The following is a 21,553-nucleotide window of genomic DNA, read 5'->3' as shown; positions in this document are numbered from 1 at the left end:
ATTGCTCCAGTGCGTACTGTCTGCACCACTCATATGCATCATTGCAGGCTCTGCACAAGTTTTTTTTGCTTCACGTATTGCAAACTGTAGAGCTCAAGTCAATGCCATGTGGCTGTGGGCCCTTGCTGACTGCTCTCTCTGGCCTACACTGCAGATAGCAGTGTTCATAATAATAATAACTGAGTTGATATTGTAGGAAAAGACATTGCTCCTGTGTGTACGGTCTGTACCACTCATATGCATCACTGCAGGCTCTGCACATGTTTTTTTTTTGCTTCGAGTATTACAAACTGTATAGCTCAAAATGCCACGTGGCTGTGAGCCCTTTCTGAATTCTCTCTCTGGCCTATACTGCATGCTTCAGTGTTCACATTTGACAATGAGACGGTATTGTAGATTATGATGTCTTGTAGGAAAAGACATTGCTCCAAAGCGCTCTGCCTGCACCACTCATACGCATCATTGCAGGCTCTGCACACGTTTTTCTGCTTCGCGTATTGCAAACTGTAGAGCTCAAGTGAATGCCACGTGGCTGTGGGCCCTTGCTGACGCTCCCTCTGGCCTACACTGCAGACAGCAGTGTTCACAATTAAGATTGAGTCGCTATTGTAGATGAGGTAGTCCTGTAGGAATAGACATTGCTCTAGTGCATATTGTCTGCACCATGCATACGTATCATTGTAGGCTCCGCACATGCTTTTTTTGTTGCTTCCTTTACGACACACTGGGTAGCTCAAGTCACCTTATGTAGCTGTGGTTTGTTGCTGACCGCTCTCTGTGGCCAACACTGCAGACAGCAATGTTCACAATTCAGATGGAGTCGCTATTACAGATGATGCAGTGTTGATGGCAACAGATATTGCTCCTAGTACGGCTTGTTTACAGCACGCATTATCGCTGACTTTGCACATGCTGAATGCTTTTGATGTGGCTATGTGAGTGCACTAGAACTGATGGAGCGTTTATGATATACTCTTTGTGTGTATTATTTCAGATCTATTGATTGTGTGTCAGTATATCACAATTCGTGGTTCTTTTATGATAGAATGATTTCTGTATTATTTGACATCTACTGTCCCTACCTTACTGCAGCACAAATTATCAATTCTTTTAATATTGAATCTCTGTGTGTGATCCAATACTTACTGTTGTAGTTGATGCTAGCAGCAACCATTCCCTGAAGGCTGGTTTACACTCAGCCTACACGCATCCAGCACAGACGTCACTGGATATGTCACCCTGGTAATAAAAAGGAGTTGAGCACACGTGCCCGTACCCACTTCCACTATCTATCTGTGTCCCTGTGTTCATTATCTATGCATGGTCCTGTCTCTGGGCCATACTATACTACATTACGGTGTGCTGTGGACAGCGTATGCAACCATGTTACCTCTGGTATTGGAGAACATTTATGTACTGTAACTTTCAGGTGTATGGCTATCGCAGGTGGAAGGCTACTTTACAGAGCCTGAATATTGATGAAAATGATGGTTGCATGTTGTGTGTAGTGTAAGATATGTGTATATTGCAAAAAGTTTAGAACAAAGCTCTCTAAGTAGAAGAGGTGTGTCTCATGAAATGCAGTACAGATATTGACTACAAGGGTGGCGTTTTCGCACGGTTACAATGGGAAATGGTATGAACTAATGAAATGATTTTTTTATGGTCACATGGCCATCGCGCAGCCAGTGCGCAATGAGATCGCACTGGATGTGATTTTGAGAAAATATATTTACTATAATATAAGTTTATTACAGTTAGAAATATTTAACTGTTTAAAATATTTTTAATTATAGCTTGATCTCATATACACTTTAAAGTTATTTGAATATAGTTTTGAGACAAAAAAAATGAGGGAATGGCGTATGCAGCGCGATATCGTACGTCTATGACGTAACACAGGGCGTGGCAGCGTGCATGTGTTGAAGGACTGGGTTCTTTTGGACCCAGCGGTGCCAGGGCACAACACCTGAAACCTTCGTGGGTAACCTGCTCCGGCGTACAAGTCACAGAGACACGGGACACTTCCTTCGGCGTCAAAGATTCAAGATTTATTTACTGCAGGGAACACAGAAGTCACAGGAAGTACATCGAGTGTAGTTCGGGGAGACTGCTTCAAATTGGTTCTGTGGATCGCTCCTTTTATACAGTTTTTACCCATAGGATAACATTGAACACAAAAGTTTACAACCTGGTTCCCACATTTAGCTCCCAGAGGGGTCGCTTTGGTCACTTTGAAACACACAAGGTCCGGAACATAAGTGCGGAAACATTTGGCGGTTCCCAACTGTAAAAACCCATCTTCCCACCATTAACAAATTCCAATCAGCAGTAAAGTAGATCGAAATAGGAACGAAGACAGGTGCAGAGGAAGACGGAGACAGTGGGGAGATCGGAAAGGGTGTAAAAGGGGAGGTAACGAGAAACACGAGATACAGGCATCAAAGGGACGTGCCTAATGAGATGCACGGCTGAGACAATAAGCCCGTGCGGCAAGATGAGCCTCGAGCGGCGCCATCTGCCTTACAGCAACAACCCCCTCGTCATAAAGACACTTACAAAGAACTTGTGTCTTCCGCAAATATCTTGGGAGTCCCAGGGTCGCGAAGCGGACAGCGTCCGTTCGCTGGCTACTTGAGGGCAAGAGACAAAATGGATGCCGTATCTAAGATGGAACCCGTGGGTACAGATGAAAAACCCACATAACAAACGAACGGTTTAAGTTAGCACAGCGAAACTGCGCACACTTACTAAACTCGTCATTTGCGGTTCGTAGATACCAGACTCGACCATATTCGTGCGAGTCGAAAACACCACTTACAATTGTCACGGAACCTCAGACGCTCCTTTTGCCCTCATGTAGGCAAGCACTAGTCAGAATCATATTCGATATTCATCAGACCATCAAGATGTCGTTGTAGCATAGCTCTGTCCAATCGAGTCCCCTTGGTAACAGATGGTTGTCTCATACACGTTGTAGCACAGAGGCCACATAAGGCAGGACCACACTGCACACAAAGGCAACACGTGAACAGGAACACTACCACAACTCCGATGATCATCAGAATCTTCCAACCCCAAGTCGATATCAGGCCCCAAAACCATCCAAGCAGCGTCCAATCCCCTACATCCACGTGTATGGATTCGGAGATCTTATGCAACTTCGAGATGGCTTGATAGACAGTAGGAGCATTATCTGGGATGAAAATGCAGCAGCTCGAATGGATCACCTTACATACCCCACCGCGATCTGCTAAGACGACATCTAAAACCATACGGTTTTGTAACGTCATAAGTCTCTCCGCCTGAAGTTCTGTGGTGATATTACCAAGGGCACTGGCAGTAATATTAGCTGTCGATTCTACCACTCGAGTCAACTGTCTCAGGTTCCTACTATTAACCATAGGTCCCCAAAACGGGAGGAAACCCTTGAAAAAGTCTCCTGCCTCTTGACCGGCAGTGTCCTCTTCGCTAATTACGCCTCGTACAACTCTAGTCTTATGGTAATCGGCATCTACAGTGAACGTCGGAGGCAACAAATTTGCAATAAAACATGAGCCCACGAAGTCTGCGGGCAACCATGTGTATGCACGATCATAACAGATGAAGTATGTACCCTTGGCAGCCAGAAACACAGGGGACGAGAACATTGGCAGAACGTAACTTTCAGTGCAAGCACTTGCTCCAGGTAGGGCTTGCGAACCACGACCCACAAGACAAAGATTACCAGTGTGGGGTACGACCCATATTGGAGGCGAGCTTTTAAGCTGCTTTTCATTACTGAACATACTATATTCCCCTCTACTTAGGACCCTATAGGCTTGTACCTCCTCTTTAGGGATAAGAAAAGGATCGTGGATCTCATCTTCCATATCCTCTATTGCCATTGATAGCAGCCTCTGATACGAGGTAGGACCAGAGTTGGGGGAACGTTGTTCTTGAATGGGGTGGAAACCCAGTGTGCTTCGAAACATTGTTTGGAATGCTCGAGCTGACCCTTGGGAACTATACGGTAACACCAGATATGGAATTCCCTTACCCGCAGTATGTGGCATCAACCCACACACCCAACAATTAGTAGTGTTAACCACTAACTGATGCTGATGGAGGAGCTGAATAAAGGAATTGTTGCGGAATTCTACACGTCTAGCCTGCTCGTGTTCCGGTAACATATGAAAGGAATGAGGAGAAGCAGTAGTGGTAAGATTAGGGTGAGGAGTAGGAGTAGGGGTAGCAGGTAAGAAGTAAGACATAGTGTAATACACCCCACCCGCCAATAATGCAGAAGCAGTCAAAAACAACACAAACAATTGACATATGAAACATTTGGTACGACTGAGTTGCTGCAGCTTGAATCTGTATGCCTGAGCTCCTTCCAAATCATTCAGCTTCGAAAATGCCATTCCCTACGACCGTCCGCAACGTTTCTTGACGCACTCCGTTCTGTGCAGCAATAGTCAATCCCCAGGAGTTCCTAGGAACCGACGGCCTTTAACCTAGCGTCAAGACCTACTGTCCAGAAGGAAGTACGCGCGCGGCCCTACGGCCTTCAATACACAATATGTATATATATAAGCACAATGTTTCTCAGCTGTGGAAGTAAAAAGATACAAGGAAGAAGCTTGATATATGTACAAAAAATTTCAATGATACAAATGTTCAAAATTGATCATGGGAAACGAGGATATTGCAGTTATCAATTTCAGCAAAACAAAAAAAAAATTATTTGTCCTTAGTGTGAGATCGCAAAGAATATCGATGTTTCCCGGGACGTGTCTGCTCGTCGAACAAAGGATCCGTTGAAGAGACAGCGTCCTGCTGATCAGTTGGTTGATCTGGTCTTGAGTCTTTTGCTGACAAGTGTTCAACAGTGGCTTTCTGCTGCGCTGAGGGTTCTCCAACCAGCTGTGCGTCGCTAAAAGGTACAAACGCCGACAATGTTTCTGTTTCTGTTGACGCAATGCCTTTCCTTACCCACGGGTCTGCCGGCAAAGGAATAGGGACTCGCTTACAATGGGTAGCATGTACCCAATTTTTCCGCCCCTCAAGACGAACGGCAGTCCTCGTGGCCAGGAGCACCTGGTAAGGTCCGACAAATCGGGGGTCCAGATTGTTCTTGCGTGAGAAGTTACGAGTAACCACCCAGTCCCCGGGCTGGAGCTGGTGGCCTGGACCCTCCGTCTGCGTCGGCAAGGCGTCGTAAACCTGTTGGTGAATTAACCTCAGTTTAGCAGTCAAGTCATGTAAGTAGTCAATCAACATCGGATACTCAAGATCAGAGAATAATCCTGGCCTAGGAACCCCCCACACATTCGCAGGACGGCCGAACACTATTTCATAGGGACTAAGCCCTATTCGGGAGTGTACAGTCGCCCTAGTTGACAGTAATGCTAGAGGCAAAGCATCAGGCCACGAAAGTCCAGTCGTAGCCTGAATCTTCGCTAGTTTTAGTTTAAGGGTGCCATTGTACCCCTCAACCAATCCAGCTGACTGGGGATGATTGGCGCTGTGGAATTTCTGATTAATTCCAAGGCCCTTACACACACTCTTCATCACACTTCCAACAAACTCACTTCCATTATCTGACCACACGACTCTAGGCATTCCATACCGAGGAAAATATTCCTTCAGTAGGATTTTCGCAGTAGACAAAGCAGTATTGTCTTTGAGGGGATAGGCCTCAATCCATCGGGAGAATGCGCAAACCACAACCAGAACGTATTTCAGGTTATTGCATCGCTCCATATGGATGAAGTCCAATTGGATCACCTCAAAGGGATACGAAGGAGGAGCAAAACTGCCAGGGGGAGTTGGGGTTCCTTTGCCAGGATTGTACATTACGCACACCATACAATTCTTCACCAAACGTTCAGCACATTTCGTAATTCCATCATTCTTCCACACAGCAGCCAACAACTTGCAAATACCTTTCGCGCTAATATGTGCTAACCCATGTGCCATTGTCACAACGGCCAGCACATACGCATCAGGCAACATCCATCTTTTCTGATCTGACAAATCAATCCAACAACCATTCGCATCCAACTTTCCCGTACTTTCTTTCCACTTCGTCTTTTCAGTGTCGGTGGCCTCATTCTGAATTGCTTTCACGCTCTCTATGGTATCTTCACACATACTTGATTCTGTAGGCCACCTAACCGAACTCGTCACATACATTCGAGTGCTAAGGTTCCGGGCAGTCTCCTTAGCAATCTCATCTGCAAACGCATTACCACGACCAACATCATCCGTCACTTTACGATGCGCACTACACTTAACAATCGCAACTTGTGCAGGCAAAGTCAATGCATCCAAAAGATCGTTCACAAGCTGGCCATGCTGTATTTTCGTGCCATGCGACGTCAAGAAACCACGCTCTCGCCACAATCGTCCAAAACTATGCGCTACACCGAAAGCGTACTGGCTATCGGTGTACACATTCACACGTTTCCCTTTCGCTAACACACATGCTCTAGTGAGAGCAATCAGCTCTGCAGCTTGGGCAGAATTCTGATTCAATCTTGCAGTCTCAACAACAGTATTCAATGTTACAACAGCATAAGCAGTAGTCACATCGCCATTCGGCAACTTAAAACATGACCCATCCACATACAGAGTGCCATCCGGGTCTTCCAATGGGGTGTTTTTAAGGTCCACTCGACCTTTTGTTTCCTCTTCTGTCCGCAAGTAACAGTCATGTTCTGCTACTTCATCTGACTCTGCACTAATTGGTAACAAAGTTGCCGGATTTAGGACATTACAACGTTTTATCTGAATATGGCTTGCCAAGAGCGTCAATTCGTACCCAGACAACCTCGCACTCGTCAAGTGCTGAGTTTTCGTACGATTCAACAGAGTATCGACTGCATGCGGAACCATCACCGTAAGCATATTATCCATGACCAATCCTGCTGATTGTCGGATGGAGACCGCAGCTGCCGCAGTTGCTCTCAAACAACTCGGCAATGCTCTAGCTACTGGGTCTAAGGTCGAGGAGAAATATGCACATGGACGTTGCTTACCACCAAAAGGTTGCGTTAAGACGCTCAAAGCACAACCTTCCCTCTCGTGAACATATAGCGTAAACGGCTTACTGTAATCAGGGGTACCTAACACAGGAGCCGAACACAATGAATCACGTAATTCAGAAAAACTATTCTGACATTCTTCCGTCCATGGTAAAGGAGTTGAAACATCCTTGCACGTAAGAGCCACCAATGGTTTCGCTAGCAATGAAAAATTAGGAATCCACTGCCTGCAGTACGACGTGATACCTAGAAAGGCACGCACATCTCTTTGGGTTTGTGGCACAGCCATTCGCGCAATCGCTGCAATTCTCTCAGGGGTCAATCTCCTTCCCTCCTTTGACAATAAGTGACCTAGATAGGTTACTTCTTGACAACAATATTGGAGTTTAGAAGGTGACACCTTGTGATTTAACTCACAGAGATGTTGCAGCAACGACACCGTAGCAATTTTGCAAATGTCCTGAGTATCAGCAGCCACCAATAAGTCATCGACGTATTGGATTAAAGCCGCACCAACCGGCAACCTAAACGCATCCAGTTGACCCTTCAAGGCTTGACTGTAAATCGATGGACTTTCACAGTAGCCCTGAGGAGCGCGTTTGAACCGGAAGCTACGTCCACCGAGAGAGAAACCGAAAAGGTCCCTGCTCTCTTCGGCAATCGGGATGCTGAAAAACGCATTTTTCAAATCAATCACCGAAAACCATGATGCAGTAGCTGGAATCAGAGTCAGCAGCGCCGTGATGTCAGGCACAACAGGGAATTGAGGAACCACAATTTTATTTACCTCCCGTAAATCGATAACAAAACGATAAACAGGCGGTTTTGTAGGATCAGTACGTTTAAGAATGGGCAGTACAGGGCTGTTGCACACGTTTCCCCTAGTCTCTTCAATAACATCTTTCTCGATCAAGTCATAGATGATCGCTAACAAAGCTCGTTCACCATCAAGGGAGATACGGTATTGGGGAATACGTGGCAATCGCACATTAGCTTTCAACTGAACAACATAAGGGGAGATATCAAGTAGGCCCACGTCATTTGGACCCGTCGCCCACAAAGATGCAGGAAGAGAACTCAATTCCGGTGGAAGCTTATCGAGAGACAAATACATGGGAGAGACTACTCTCTCTCCTAACGTAAGCTTTACACCCGCAGGAGAACAATACAAAGTTGCATACAAGCGTTTAAGCAAATCCAGACCCAAAAGATTTTCACCACAACCAGTGGTCAAAATCAACGGAGCTTCGAGCTCCCGAGGCCCAATTTTAAGGGGCAAAGGGCGCGAAACTGGATTGCTAACGGGGGCGCCAGAGAATCCAACGGAAACATTTGTTAAGCCAGACAAAGGTGCGCCAGGGAGTTTCGAATGCATGATAGAACTTTTCGCTGCACCAGTGTCCAACAGAAAAGGTTCAACGACGCCCGATGTAGCAACTGCGACGTAAGGCCCTCTCTGATCAACCGGAACTGATACCACTCCCTCTCCTTGTCTTTGGCTGTCCTAGTAATTACTGTCGTCAGTTCCCTGATCGACGTAATAATCGTCTACATTGTACTGCGCAGATCGTCCTTGCGATGATCCACGTTGATCAAAACAATTATTAGAATTTGATGAATGGTCAGAGCGATCATTCTGAGCACCACGACCTCTACCACGTGATGCGTGTTGTGAACCACCACGACCTCCTTTAGACGCATTACCGCTATTACGTCCATTTAAAGCAGGACAATCAAATTTAATATGTCCCTCCTGTCTACAATAAGCACATTGATTGTACCCTAACGAGGATCTTTGGAAAGAGGAATCATTACGTGGCTGCGATCGATTCGATTGCGACTGTGATCTATTCTGTTGAGGCGCATTCTGATTAGAACGTGGCGGATACGCTTGTTGTAACAACACTTTAGTTTTTAGTTCTTTCGTCTTTTTATCAGCACGGTCATTCTCCTCTTTCTCCCTATTCTCATAATATTGCGCCGTAGCCAATATCTGAGCTGAGGTAGAAACGGCCCATGCACTTTCTGAATTCCTTAATTTATTGCTGAGATCGGGCAACAAGTTCGACACAAATTTATCCACAAACAACCGTTGTCCACCCTCAGTACCCATATCTTGCCCACTATGATCAATGAATGCTTCCTCAAACCTCGTAAAGAAGTCTGATACACTCTCATCTTTCTTCTGCTTACAGGCTGACAACTTGTCCCAATTGACTCTCATGGCTGGCATAAGCGTTTTCATTAATGTTATTATTCGCTGAGGAAGAGCAATAATCAATTGATCGGGTTTAGTAGCAGCCACTTGTCCAGCATCTGCCGCTGTAATGGCAGCCCAATCACCACCTAATTCATTTGCGTGATCTTGGTGACGAATCTTAGCCCAAACCGGTTGCGGTACGACATTGCCAAACAACATGTCGATATCGGCAAGATTCATTACCGTAGCATCTACGAGCTGCGATAATTCCTTATAATACCCAGTAGGATTTTTACGAGGATCGGGCAAAGATTGTTTCACCTGAAGCACTTCCGATCGTTTCCATGGGAGGTGTATCCACACTCTCTCAAAATGTGCCACTATCGGATGAGGTTGAGCATTAGGATCAGCTGGTATCCAAACCGGCGGAACTTCACGCATAGGATATTGGCCAGACTCGTCTTGTTTTTCAATATCCTCAACAAACAATGCATGAGGTATGGGAGCGGGACGAAGAGATAGCAATCGCTCAATAGCACGTCGAACATTAGTATCCACTATCAGTCCAGTTGCGAACTGAAGCCGAAGCTCAGACAGGGCGGTTAGCACCTCGTCAGGCGCATTGGCCACTATCTGATCATGAAGAAACTTGCACATTTCGTCAAACACATATCTCTGAGTCGGTATGTTGAATTGATTAAACGTTTCGAGGACAACACGAGGTGGATTTCTAAGAGGGTTTACCATCCAACCCATCGCCATATTATATAGCGCAACACGTTCTCTGTTTCCAGGAAGCTGACTACGTCTCTGAGGACCATCAGAACCAGCGGACCCAAAAACAGGTCCGAGCGACTGAAAGAAGTTTGTCGCAAGGGGAGAAGTACGATTACGAGTAGAGGGAGAAGAGTAAGACACAGGACTAACAAGAGAAGGAGTAGAAACAGTAGCGACAACAGGGGTTAACAACACAGGAGCAGTAGCGGGAGCAGGAGTATGTGGAAGCGGAGGAGCAGTAGGAATAGAAACAGATAAAGGAGCAGGAACAGTTGGAAGAACGGGTGCAGGTTGAGGAACAGGTGGAGGAACAATAGGTGGAAGAACGGGTACGGCAGGGACCACAGGAGCTGCGGTACCCTGTACGTACGGAGGAGGCGACTTCATAAGATAGGACATTAAAGGATCCTCAACTGCCTCTTCCTTATTATCCGACTCCGTAGGCAAAGCAGGATAGCATTTATCTATGGTCATACGCTGTAGCCTCTCAAACACTTCCTTATCCTTATCCTCCTTATCACGCTGGAACTGCTCAGCTTTCTTTACTATAGTAGTAACAGTATCTCGCTGACTACGTTTATTTTGTCTGATTTCTTTCTGTCGGGCTTCTTTGCGCCACAACCGAAAGGCATCAAACATGGCCGGCCTAGATTTACGTTCGAACAACTTTATTTCAAGATTATCTAAGATCGACGCTTCGAAGCTACCGTGAGGTGGCCAACGAAGATCGCCGTCTTTCTTTGTATATTTTATCCAATAATCATTAAAGGTAATCGGGCCTAGCCCATGTTTGCTATATAAGTCATAAGTAGGAGTTCCAACCGGAGGTATCGGACACGAGTCCTCCAGCAGGGAATCCGCACCACAAGGTCTAAAACAACTGAACAAAGTACTGCGACCAGGCATCTTGCACACTAGCCGAGTTTCACAAACTTCAAGGGTTACGGGATTTACCAAGTCCCAGCAAGAACAAAACCCTCGGTCTTTGGCGGCTGCAGTCGTCAAACAATACAACAACAAAGTACGCTAGCAAAGTGTCACCGACAAAAACACTCACACAGCGTGAACAACAAAAACACTCGCTAAAGTGTCAACAACCAAGAACTCTGGGAGCGACCCACAAATACTTAACTCAAAGATCGATGGCGTCACCAGGAAGGCCCGTCAATCGTCTCGCTATACCAAGGTCTACGCCAGGCGCCAAAACAGGTCTACAGTCAGGGCAGCAGTCCGTCGCAGCCGTCAGGAGGCGGGAATCTTCGCGGGAAAAGTCTTCGGGCCACTTATTTCGACAACAGGATCGATGAAGCGGGGTGCACCTTCCCTCGGAGATTTCACACGAAGTTCCTCACGATCGTCGGGCTTGGACCGGTACCACTGATGCAGCCCCACGTTGGGCGCCAACTGAAGGACTGGGTTCTTTTGGACCCAGCGGTGCCAGGGCACAACACCTGAAACCTTCGTGGGTAACCTGCTCCGGCGTACAAGTCACAGAGACACGGGACACTTCCTTCGGCGTCAAAGATTCAAGGTTTATTTACTGCAGGGAACACAGAAGTCACAGGAAGTACATCGAGTGTAGTTCGGGGAGACTGCTTCAAATTGGTTCTGTGGATCGCTCCTTTTATACAGTTTTTACCCATAGGATAACATTGAACACAAAAGTTTACAACCTGGTTCCCACATTTAGCTCCCAGAGGGGTCGCTTTGGTCACTTTGAAACACACAAGGTCCGGAACATAAGTGCGGAAACATTTGGCGGTTCCCAACTGTAAAAACCCATCTTCCCACCATTAACAAATTCCAATCAGCAGTAAAGTAGATCGAAATAGGAACGAAGACAGGTGCAGAGGAAGACGGAGACAGTGGGGAGATCGGAAAGGGTGTAAAAGGGGAGGTAACGAGAAACACGAGATACAGGCATCAAAGGGACGTGCCTAATGAGATGCACGGCTGAGACAATAAGCCCGTGCGGCAAGATGAGCCTCGAGCGGCGCCATCTGCCTTACAGCAACAACCCCCTCGTCATAAAGACACTTACAAAGAACTTGTGTCTTCCGCAAATATCTTGGGAGTCCCAGGGTCGCGAAGCGGACAGCGTCCGTTCGCTGGCTACTTGAGGGCAAGAGACAAAATGGATGCCGTATCTAAGATGGAACCCGTGGGTACAGATGAAAAACCCACATAACAAACGAACGGTTTAAGTTAGCACAGCGAAACTGCGCACACTTACTAAACTCGTCATTTGCGGTTCGTAGATACCAGACTCGACCATATTCGTGCGAGTCGAAAACACCACTTACAATTGTCACGGAACCTCAGAGTCGCATTTGGAACACGTAGCAGGTGCCACCCCATACATTCATGGCGTAATGCGCCACTTGGTAGTGCGTACCGGTCACATACCACACTAGCATGTGTACATGTTGTTATGCGGGACACGGTGTCACAAACCCGTCGGATATGAAATGCGCATCATTTAAATGTGGTGGATAGGATTTGCGTGCTGATCGAGGATGGTAGACTACCGGCACTGGACTGTCATTTTCTCCCCCCAAAAAAGTTTGATATGCATATTTTTGGGGGAAGATATAAAACATGACATCATTTTTTATTTTTTTTTAATTTTTGAAACCTTTATTGCACAATATCAGCAGAACAAATACGGGCCCACAACCATCCGGCCGGCCACGACATATGTTAAGGCAAGTTAGCAAGCTATATGGCAACTCGGTAGTACCTTAGTTCAAAATAACAATCAGCCTGGGTTACACTGGGTATCTTCGCACTACCGAGAAACAGGAGAAGGTAAGGTTAATTTTTAAAGTTTTTTAAATTATGTTCCAAAGTATAAAAAATTAGAAGGATCAGAGTTCAAACAATCCACCGATGACATGAAAGGGCAACGTCCACCAGAAGAAATCCAACAAACAGAAAAACATAATCAGAATAGCGGCATGGAAATGATACTACAGGATAAACGATAACAAAATATGTTGCATGCCAGTCGCTGCCCCCCTCACACCGAACCACCCTACTGACCCAAGGAAGAAACAGGAAAAGAAAAAAAAATCAAGAATAGAAAGAAAAGAAGGCCCATAGAAACGGAAACGGACAAAATAAAAAAAACCTACCCCCCTACCCCCACCCTACACGCATGCAGACGCAACGGCCTACCCCCCCCCCCTAGCAGTGTGCCTGTCGCCCAAAAAAGAGTACCCAAAATACAGACGAAGAAAGAAAAGGAAGAATGAAAGGTATCATATTAAACCGGAGGAGAGCCATATTTATAAGCTCCAGACAACCAGCATGTGCATTCTCGGCCGCCCATCCACAGATCCCCGAACCAATGTAAAACAACGTTCAACTCCACCGTCTATCCTCCATAGTTCCAGCAGTGCAAGCTACCGCAGTCCAAGAAAAGGGGAACACCCTCAACCTTGCCCCCTGCGATCTGGGGTATCGACGTAGTCCAGCTGTACGGTAGCCATCTTGGATGGGATAAGCAAACGGGATGACCCCAACAGTGTAGGACGCTGTCCACAAAAGTCTGTCCATTTCAAAGCCATGTGTGCAACAACGATAGAAAGGGGGACAACGCATTGCGGCAATCCGCCAAGGTCAGCCGACCAAAGCAGTAGCATCAGCTTCAGGAGAAAGTAGTGAATGTCGCCAGTAGACCACAAAGGAATTGCCAGACATGGCGTCCAGGGACGATTCCCCAGCCACTGCACAAGCCCACAATCACCAGACCTCTTCACCACCATTTCAATCAGTACAAAGGTAGTATCAGGATCACGTACCTCTAACGCCCCGGAGCACACCTGGGTAGGCAATCCGCAGTAATCGGATACAAGGTGTGGCGCAGTGTCCCGCAATCGAGAGCCGACGCGGCCCGTCGGGGGCACGAGAGGGGAAATAGCGTCCAGTCGGTCCCCTAAATCCCTGGCGTTTTCATGTAGAGCTGCTCGCAAAGTACCCAGAGCGCTCAGAATGTCTCCAATCTGCAGTGGTGCCTTAGGAGGGAAGGGTGCAGCGGGTCTCTGCATATAGGGCTCACGGAGTTGTTGTAGCCCCCGAGGCTGGTCACCATCATCCCTTCCAAGTAGCTGAGCGCCCCGCCGGCTCTCCGCATAATACAACCGGGCCGGGGGCACAGAGGAAGCACAATCCATTTTGACACCATGCACGGTGCCAATGTAATGCAAGCAACCGGTCATATCCCCAGTAACAGCCCGGGATCAGGCACAAGAGCTGAGAGCACGATCCTCAAAATGGCTTCCACCGCTTCGCTGGGAGAGACGAGTGATCAAGCAGGGCCGTCTGCGGATTAGGGCGAAGATACAATGTTGCACTCGCAGCCGCGGTATGCTTCAAACGTAGAGATGAGCGAAGCTGAATGGATCGCCGCATCAGGAAACACAGCGTAGCAGCTGCTCTCCGCCGGCCGTCTCTGCCCCGCCTTCAATGTCCGCTGTTAGTGCGATCGGGGCCGACCATCTCGAGGAACAAAGACCCGATCAGCGCCATTCAACGCCAGGCATGACATCATTTTTAAAGTTTAAAAAAGGATATTAGAGTTGCAAAATATTAAAAAACAATTGTAAAAAATATAGGTTTTATAAATATTAAAATATGAAATTAACTTTTAAAAAACCTTTGATATTCACTGAAAAAACCATTGGTTTTACAGGCGTTATAGTTAGGAATTAGCATTTAAAAAACCTTAGAAATTCACTGAAAAAAGCATAGGTTTCAGGGACTCAATGCACTGCTGATGACGTCAAATATTACATCACTCATGACATGGTCAGTGACATCACTGATGACATCTCAAATTACATCACTGATGGCATCACTGATGACATCACCCACGTGATAATCTGATGCACATACTGATGCCCTAATATAAACTATTATACATGCACTCTAAAATACAGACTACTATTTTTGAAACCATACATACAAGAATTCCAGATACTACATACCACCGACTATTTCCTAGGTCTATACACACATCCAGTGTCTTATACATACAGTTACTCATCAATACAGTACTATAATATGTACTGATACACCTATACATACAGTCACACTCTACCCCTCATCTGTATAGTTAGTCACACACCTAGTCAGTCATGCAAAGAATGAATGAATACTTATTTACTCATGTATACAGTTATATACAACAACTGAGTTATTTATACACACACCACATCACTTATTTATGCAGATACTAAGATATACTTAGTGTCTTATACAATCACTGATAGAAGCAGACAGTGATTTATACACCCACTCTTCAAATATCTTACTCTCATGTATACTCATTTATTTACTTCAACACTGACATATACTGCCTTAAAACATATGTAGTTATTTACACATATTCCACTGAGACATTCATTCATTCACCAACACACCCATGCACACTAAGTCACTCATACCGCCCCATACAGATGCACTTTTGAATCCATACAACTAGTGAATCACCCACTCAGACATCTATGCACAGAGTCACACACATCCCCAACCACCCACACAGACACTCAGGCACCCATACAGATACTCAGACAAAAAATCAATAACCTATATAGACACCAATGTAGCTACTCACCAACTCATGCAGCGCTTACACACCAACTGAGAGACGAATGCAGACTTTCACACAGTTTAGGCACTAACCAATGCATACAGTAAGACACGTTTAACCACTCACTTATACAATCAGTCAAGCACCTACTAAATATTCCATTCAGACACTTGTAAATCCACTCATTCTTCAATACACCTTGGCATAGATATATAAGAAAAATATTTATACTTTGCAGAAACACACATTCACTGGATGATGTCATCACGATGTCATCAGTGTCACTGACCATGTCATGAGTGGTGTAATATGTGACATCATCAGCAGTGCATTGCGGGTGCACGAGTTATAGTTAGCTCAACTAACTATAACTGGGTAATTTCTCTGGTTTTATATGACTCAAATGTCCAACTAACTATAACGTCCCTGAAACCTATGGTTTTCTCAGTGAATATATATATATATATATATATATATATATATATATATATATATATATATATATATATATATATATATATATGGGTCAATCTCTGCTCCAAAGGTTACGACCACAGAAAGATACGGACCACCACATGGCTCTTCGAGTGTTCACAGCATAGGTTTATTATCCATCACAAGTTAGGATAGGCATGACGCGTTTCGGGCAGGAACTGCCCTTGATCACATGGCGGACATGCAGTAGTGTTCACTTTAAATAAGGCACACACTCTTTTTTTCTCGTGATAGCACCACGTGCTCTAGTGATAAACAGTGAAGATATACTGTAAATATAAAGTGTTACATGTTCACTGGATTGGTAGCATTTCAGTTCAATGTCATGCACGATCAAAATGAAAGCACTTTTTGAATCACATTATTGATAGTTTTTTCAAAATAACAATTATACCTTATTACCGCTTAAATGCGTGAGGCTGTGCAAAGTAGGCTAGCAGCATTAAGTTATATAGCATGTCAAATACACATAATAAATAACATATAAATATGTTAAAAACTATTATATAAAAGACCATTTATAAAAGCCATCCAATAATTTTATGTTGCATATAAAAAAATGATTATGCTAAAATAAATGTGCAATTAACGCTATACACTGATGCAATGGAAGTTCTCATTGCATGAATGCATCTTACTTAAATGCATAATAGAGCTGCCTCGCTAAGATCTATACTTAATCTTACACTTCATGTTATATGTGCTATATATATATAGCATCGATCAAATGTGCCCATTATTTATTGTATTTAGTATATTTATAGTCCTTTGCAGATTTGCACTATATGAGAACATGATATCTCCCAATAATCGATTTTGGTCTATAAGAGGAAAACAGAGAAAAAAACACATGGTATTGTTTACAGTCATATTTGATTAAGTTAATGCTGAAATGAGGAAATAGAAAATGTAATATGTTTGTAAAATATGAAATACTAATGTGAAGTATTGATTTCTATTGCAGTATCTTATGGTAGAGGCTTTTGAGTTCAGCACATTATTATTTTTATCACTTTTTAAATTTTGGGTACACAAAATTATATTATGTGTTAGCACAATTTATTAACTAAGCATTTGGACAAGAATTGAGACTTAGCTAAGGGTAGCACTATACAATGTGGCATTTAAGCCGGCATCTAATGTGAAGTACATGCAAACTATATTAGGACATATATAAAAACGATTATGGATGGAGCACTTATTACAATGCATTTAAGCAGCTATTCTCCTGTTAAAATGTCCTAATATGTATCTCACGATGATATTGAAATAACTAACCTGGAAACATTGGAACTAAGATACAAAATATTTCTACTATGTCCATGCTTGTTATATGTTTTTTCTATGCACTTGCACTTTAAATAGCGAGAGGAAAGGTATCAAGGTGTCATGTGATCAAGGGCGGGAGCGCCCGAAAGCGTAATGGCAGAGGTGGCAAAATAAAAATGTATTGCGCAATTTATCGGGTCCACGCTCGTCTTTTCTGAAGAAATTAGGATTGTATGGTCGAGCTTGAAGCTATATATATATATATATATATATATATATTCTTACAAAGTGCCCTGGAGCTTCGGGAGGGCACACAACAGCATTCTCCAAATACCAGCCTCGCTGCAACTCGCCTGACATCCCCCAGCAATTCAGTGAAGCCGACGCGTTTCGAGGCATTCCGCCTCTTCTTCTTGGGCTGACAAAGGCTACTGCAAGTTTCACCATTTTGCATTTTTTTATTTAGTGCAAAAAAACCATTAGTGGGTGTGGCCTCACGGGCCAGATAGAATCCTGGGACACGTAGTCCTTAATGGTGAAAATTATTGAAAACCTTAGTAGGTGCAGTGTCAATTGTCAATATTAAAACCGATTACATCCTTAGTAGGACGGGGTTTTGGCAGTTGAGTCATATTGCGCTTCAGAACGCCGTGCTGAAAGATTTGGCACAGTTCCGCATCTCAGCCTCTCCAGCTTCCGGAAATGGTGCTCAATCCCCGCGGCAAGGGCTGCCGCGTATTTAATTCTTACAAAGTGCCCTGGAGCTTCGGGAGGGCACACGACAGCATTCTCCAAATACCAGCCTCGCTGCAACTCGCCTGACATCCCCCAGCAATTCAGTGAAGCCGACGCGTTTCGAGGCATTCCGCCTCTTCTTCTTGGGCTGACAAAGGCTACTGCAAGTTTCACCATTTTGCATTTTTTTATTTAGTGCAAAAAAACCATTAGTGGGTGTGGCCTCACGGGCCAGATAGAATCCTGGGACACGTAGTCCTTAATGGTGAAAAGTATTGAAAACCTTAGTAGGTGCAGTGTCAATTGTCAATATTAAAACCGATTACATCCTTAGTAGGACGGGGTTTTGGCAGTTGAGTCATATTGCGCTTCAGAACGCCGTGCTGAAAGATTTGGCACAGTTCCGCATCTCAGCCTCTCCAGCTTCCGGAAATGGTGCTCAATCCCCGCGGCAAGGGCTGCCGCGTATTTAATTCTTACAAAGTGCCCTGGAGCTTCGGGAGGGCACACGACAGCATTCTCCAAATACCAGCCTCGCTGCAACTCGCCTGACATCCCCCAGCAATTCAGTGAAGCCGACGCGTTTCGAGGCATTCCGCCTCTTCTTCTTGGGCTGACAAAGGCTACTGCAAGTTTCACCATTTTGCATTTTTTTATTTAGTGCAAAAAAACCATTAGTGGGTGTGGCCTCACGGGCCAGATAGAATCCTGGGACACGTAGTCCTTAATGGTGAAAAGTATTGAAAACCTTAGTAGGTGCAGTGTCAATTGTCAATATTAAAACCGATTACATCCTTAGTAGGACGGGGTTTTGGCAGTTGAGTCATATTGCGCTTCAGAACGCCGTGCTGAAAGATTTGGCACAGTTCCGCTTCTCAGCCTCTCCAGCTTCCGGAAATGGTGCTCAATCCCCGCGGCAAGGGCTGCCGCGTATTTAATTCTTACAAAGTGCCCTGGAGCTTCGGGAGGGCACACGACAGCATTCTCCAAATACCAGCCTCGCTGCAACTCGCCTGACATCCCCCAGCAATTCAGTGAAGCCGACGCGTTTCGAGGCATTCCGCCTCTTCTTCTTGGGCTGACAAAGGCTACTGCAAGTTTCACCATTTTGCATTTTTTTATTTAGTGCAAAAAAAACATTAGTGGGTGTGGCCTCACGGGCCAGATAGAATCCTGGGACACGTAGTCCTTAATGGTGAAAAGTATTGAAAACCTTAGTAGGTGCAGTGTCAATTGTCAATATTAAAACCGATTACATCCTTAGTAGGACGGGGTTTTGGCAGTTGAGTCATATTGCGCTTCAGAACGCCGTGCTGAAAGATTTGGCACAGTTCCGCATCTCAGCCTCTCCAGCTTCCGGAAATGGTGCTCAATCCCCGCGGCAAGGGCTGCCGCGTATTTAATTCTTACAAAGTGCCCTGGAGCTTCGGGAGGGCACACGACAGCATTCTCCAAATACCAGCCTCGCTGCAACTCGCCTGACATCCCCCAGCAATTCAGTGAAGCCGACGCGTTTCGAGGCATTCCGCCTCTTCTTCTTGGGCTGACAAAGGCTACTGCAAGTTTCACCATTTTGCATTTTTTTATTTAGTGCAAAAAAACCATTAGTGGGTGTGGCCTCACGGGCCAGATAGAATCCTGGGACACGTAGTCCTTAATGGTGAAAAGTATTGAAAACCTTAGTAGGTGCAGTGTCAATTGTCAATATTAAAACCGATTACATCCTTAGTAGGACGGGGTTTTGGCAGTTGAGTCATATTGCGCTTCAGAACGCCGTGCTGAAAGATTTGGCACAGTTCCGCATCTCAGCCTCTCCAGCTTCCGGAAATGGTGCTCAATCCCCGCGGCAAGGGCTGCCGCGTATTTAATTCTTACAAAGTGCCCTGGAGCTTCGGGAGGGCACACGACAGCATTCTCCAAATACCAGCCTCGCTGCAACTCGCCTGACATCCCCCAGCAATTCAGTGAAGCCGACGCGTTTCGAGGCATTCCGCCTCTTCTTCTTGGGCTGACAAAGGCTACTGCAAGTTTCACCATTTTGCATTTTTTTATTTAGTGCAAAAAAACCATTAGTGGGTGTGGCCTCACGGGCCAGATAGAATCCTGGGACACGTAGTCCTTAATGGTGAAAAGTATTGAAAACCTTAGTAGGTGCAGTGTCAATTGTCAATATTAAAACCGATTACATCCTTAGTAGGACGGGGTTTTGGCAGTTGAGTCATATTGCGCTTCAGAACGCCGTGCTGAAAGATTTGGCACAGTTCCGCATCTCAGCCTCTCCAGCTTCCGGAAATGGTGCTCAATCCCCGCGGCAAGGGCTGCCGCGTATTTAATTCTTACAAAGTGCCCTGGAGCTTCGGGAGGGCACACGACAGCATTCTCCAAATACCAGCCTCGCTGCAACTCGCCTGACATCCCCCAGCAATTCAGTGAAGCCGACGCGTTTCGAGGCATTCCGCCTCTTCTTCTTGGGCTGACAAAGGCTACTGCAAGTTTCACCATTTTGCATTTTTTTATTTAGTGCAAAAAAACCATTAGTGGGTGTGGCCTCACGGGCCAGATAGAATCCTGGGACACGTAGTCCTTAATGGTGAAAAGTATTGAAAACCTTAGTAGGTGCAGTGTCAATTGTCAATATTAAAACCGATTACATCCTTAGTAGGACGGGGTTTTGGCAGTTGAGTCATATTGCGCTTCAGAACGCCGTGCTGAAAGATTTGGCACAGTTCCGCTTCTCAGCCTCTCCAGCTTCCGGAAATGGTGCTCAATCCCCGCGGCAAGGGCTGCCGCGTATTTAATTCTTACAAAGTGCCCTGGAGCTTCGGGAGGGCACACGACAGCATTCTCCAAATACCAGCCTCGCTGCAACTCGCCTGACATCCCCCAGCAATTCAGTGAAGCCGACGCGTTTCGAGGCATTCCGCCTCTTCTTCTTGGGCTGACAAAGGCTACTGCAAGTTTCACCATTTTGCATTTTTTTATTTAGTGCAAAAAAAACATTAGTGGGTGTGGCCTCACGGGCCAGATAGAATCCTGGGACACGTAGTCCTTAATGGTGAAAAGTATTGAAAACCTTAGTAGGTGCAGTGTCAATTGTCAATATTAAAACCGATTACATCCTTAGTAGGACGGGGTTTTGGCAGTTGAGTCATATTGCGCTTCAGAACGCCGTGCTGAAAGATTTGGCACAGTTCCGCATCTCAGCCTCTCCAGCTTCCGGAAATGGTGCTCAATCCCCGCGGCAAGGGCTGCCGCGTATTTAATTCTTACAAAGTGCCCTGGAGCTTCGGGAGGGCACACGACAGCATTCTCCAAATACCAGCCTCGCTGCAACTCGCCTGACATCCCCCAGCAATTCAGTGAAGCCGACGCGTTTCGAGGCATTCCGCCTCTTCTTCTTGGGCTGACAAAGGCTACTGCAAGTTTCACCATTTTGCATTTTTTTATTTAGTGCAA

This window comes from Lissotriton vulgaris, chromosome 4_1, assembly GCF_964263255.1.
Source record: "Lissotriton vulgaris chromosome 4_1, aLisVul1.2, whole genome shotgun sequence".
Taxonomy (NCBI): Eukaryota; Metazoa; Chordata; class Amphibia; order Caudata; family Salamandridae; genus Lissotriton; species Lissotriton vulgaris.
Note: the sequence above shows the minus strand (reverse complement) of the source record.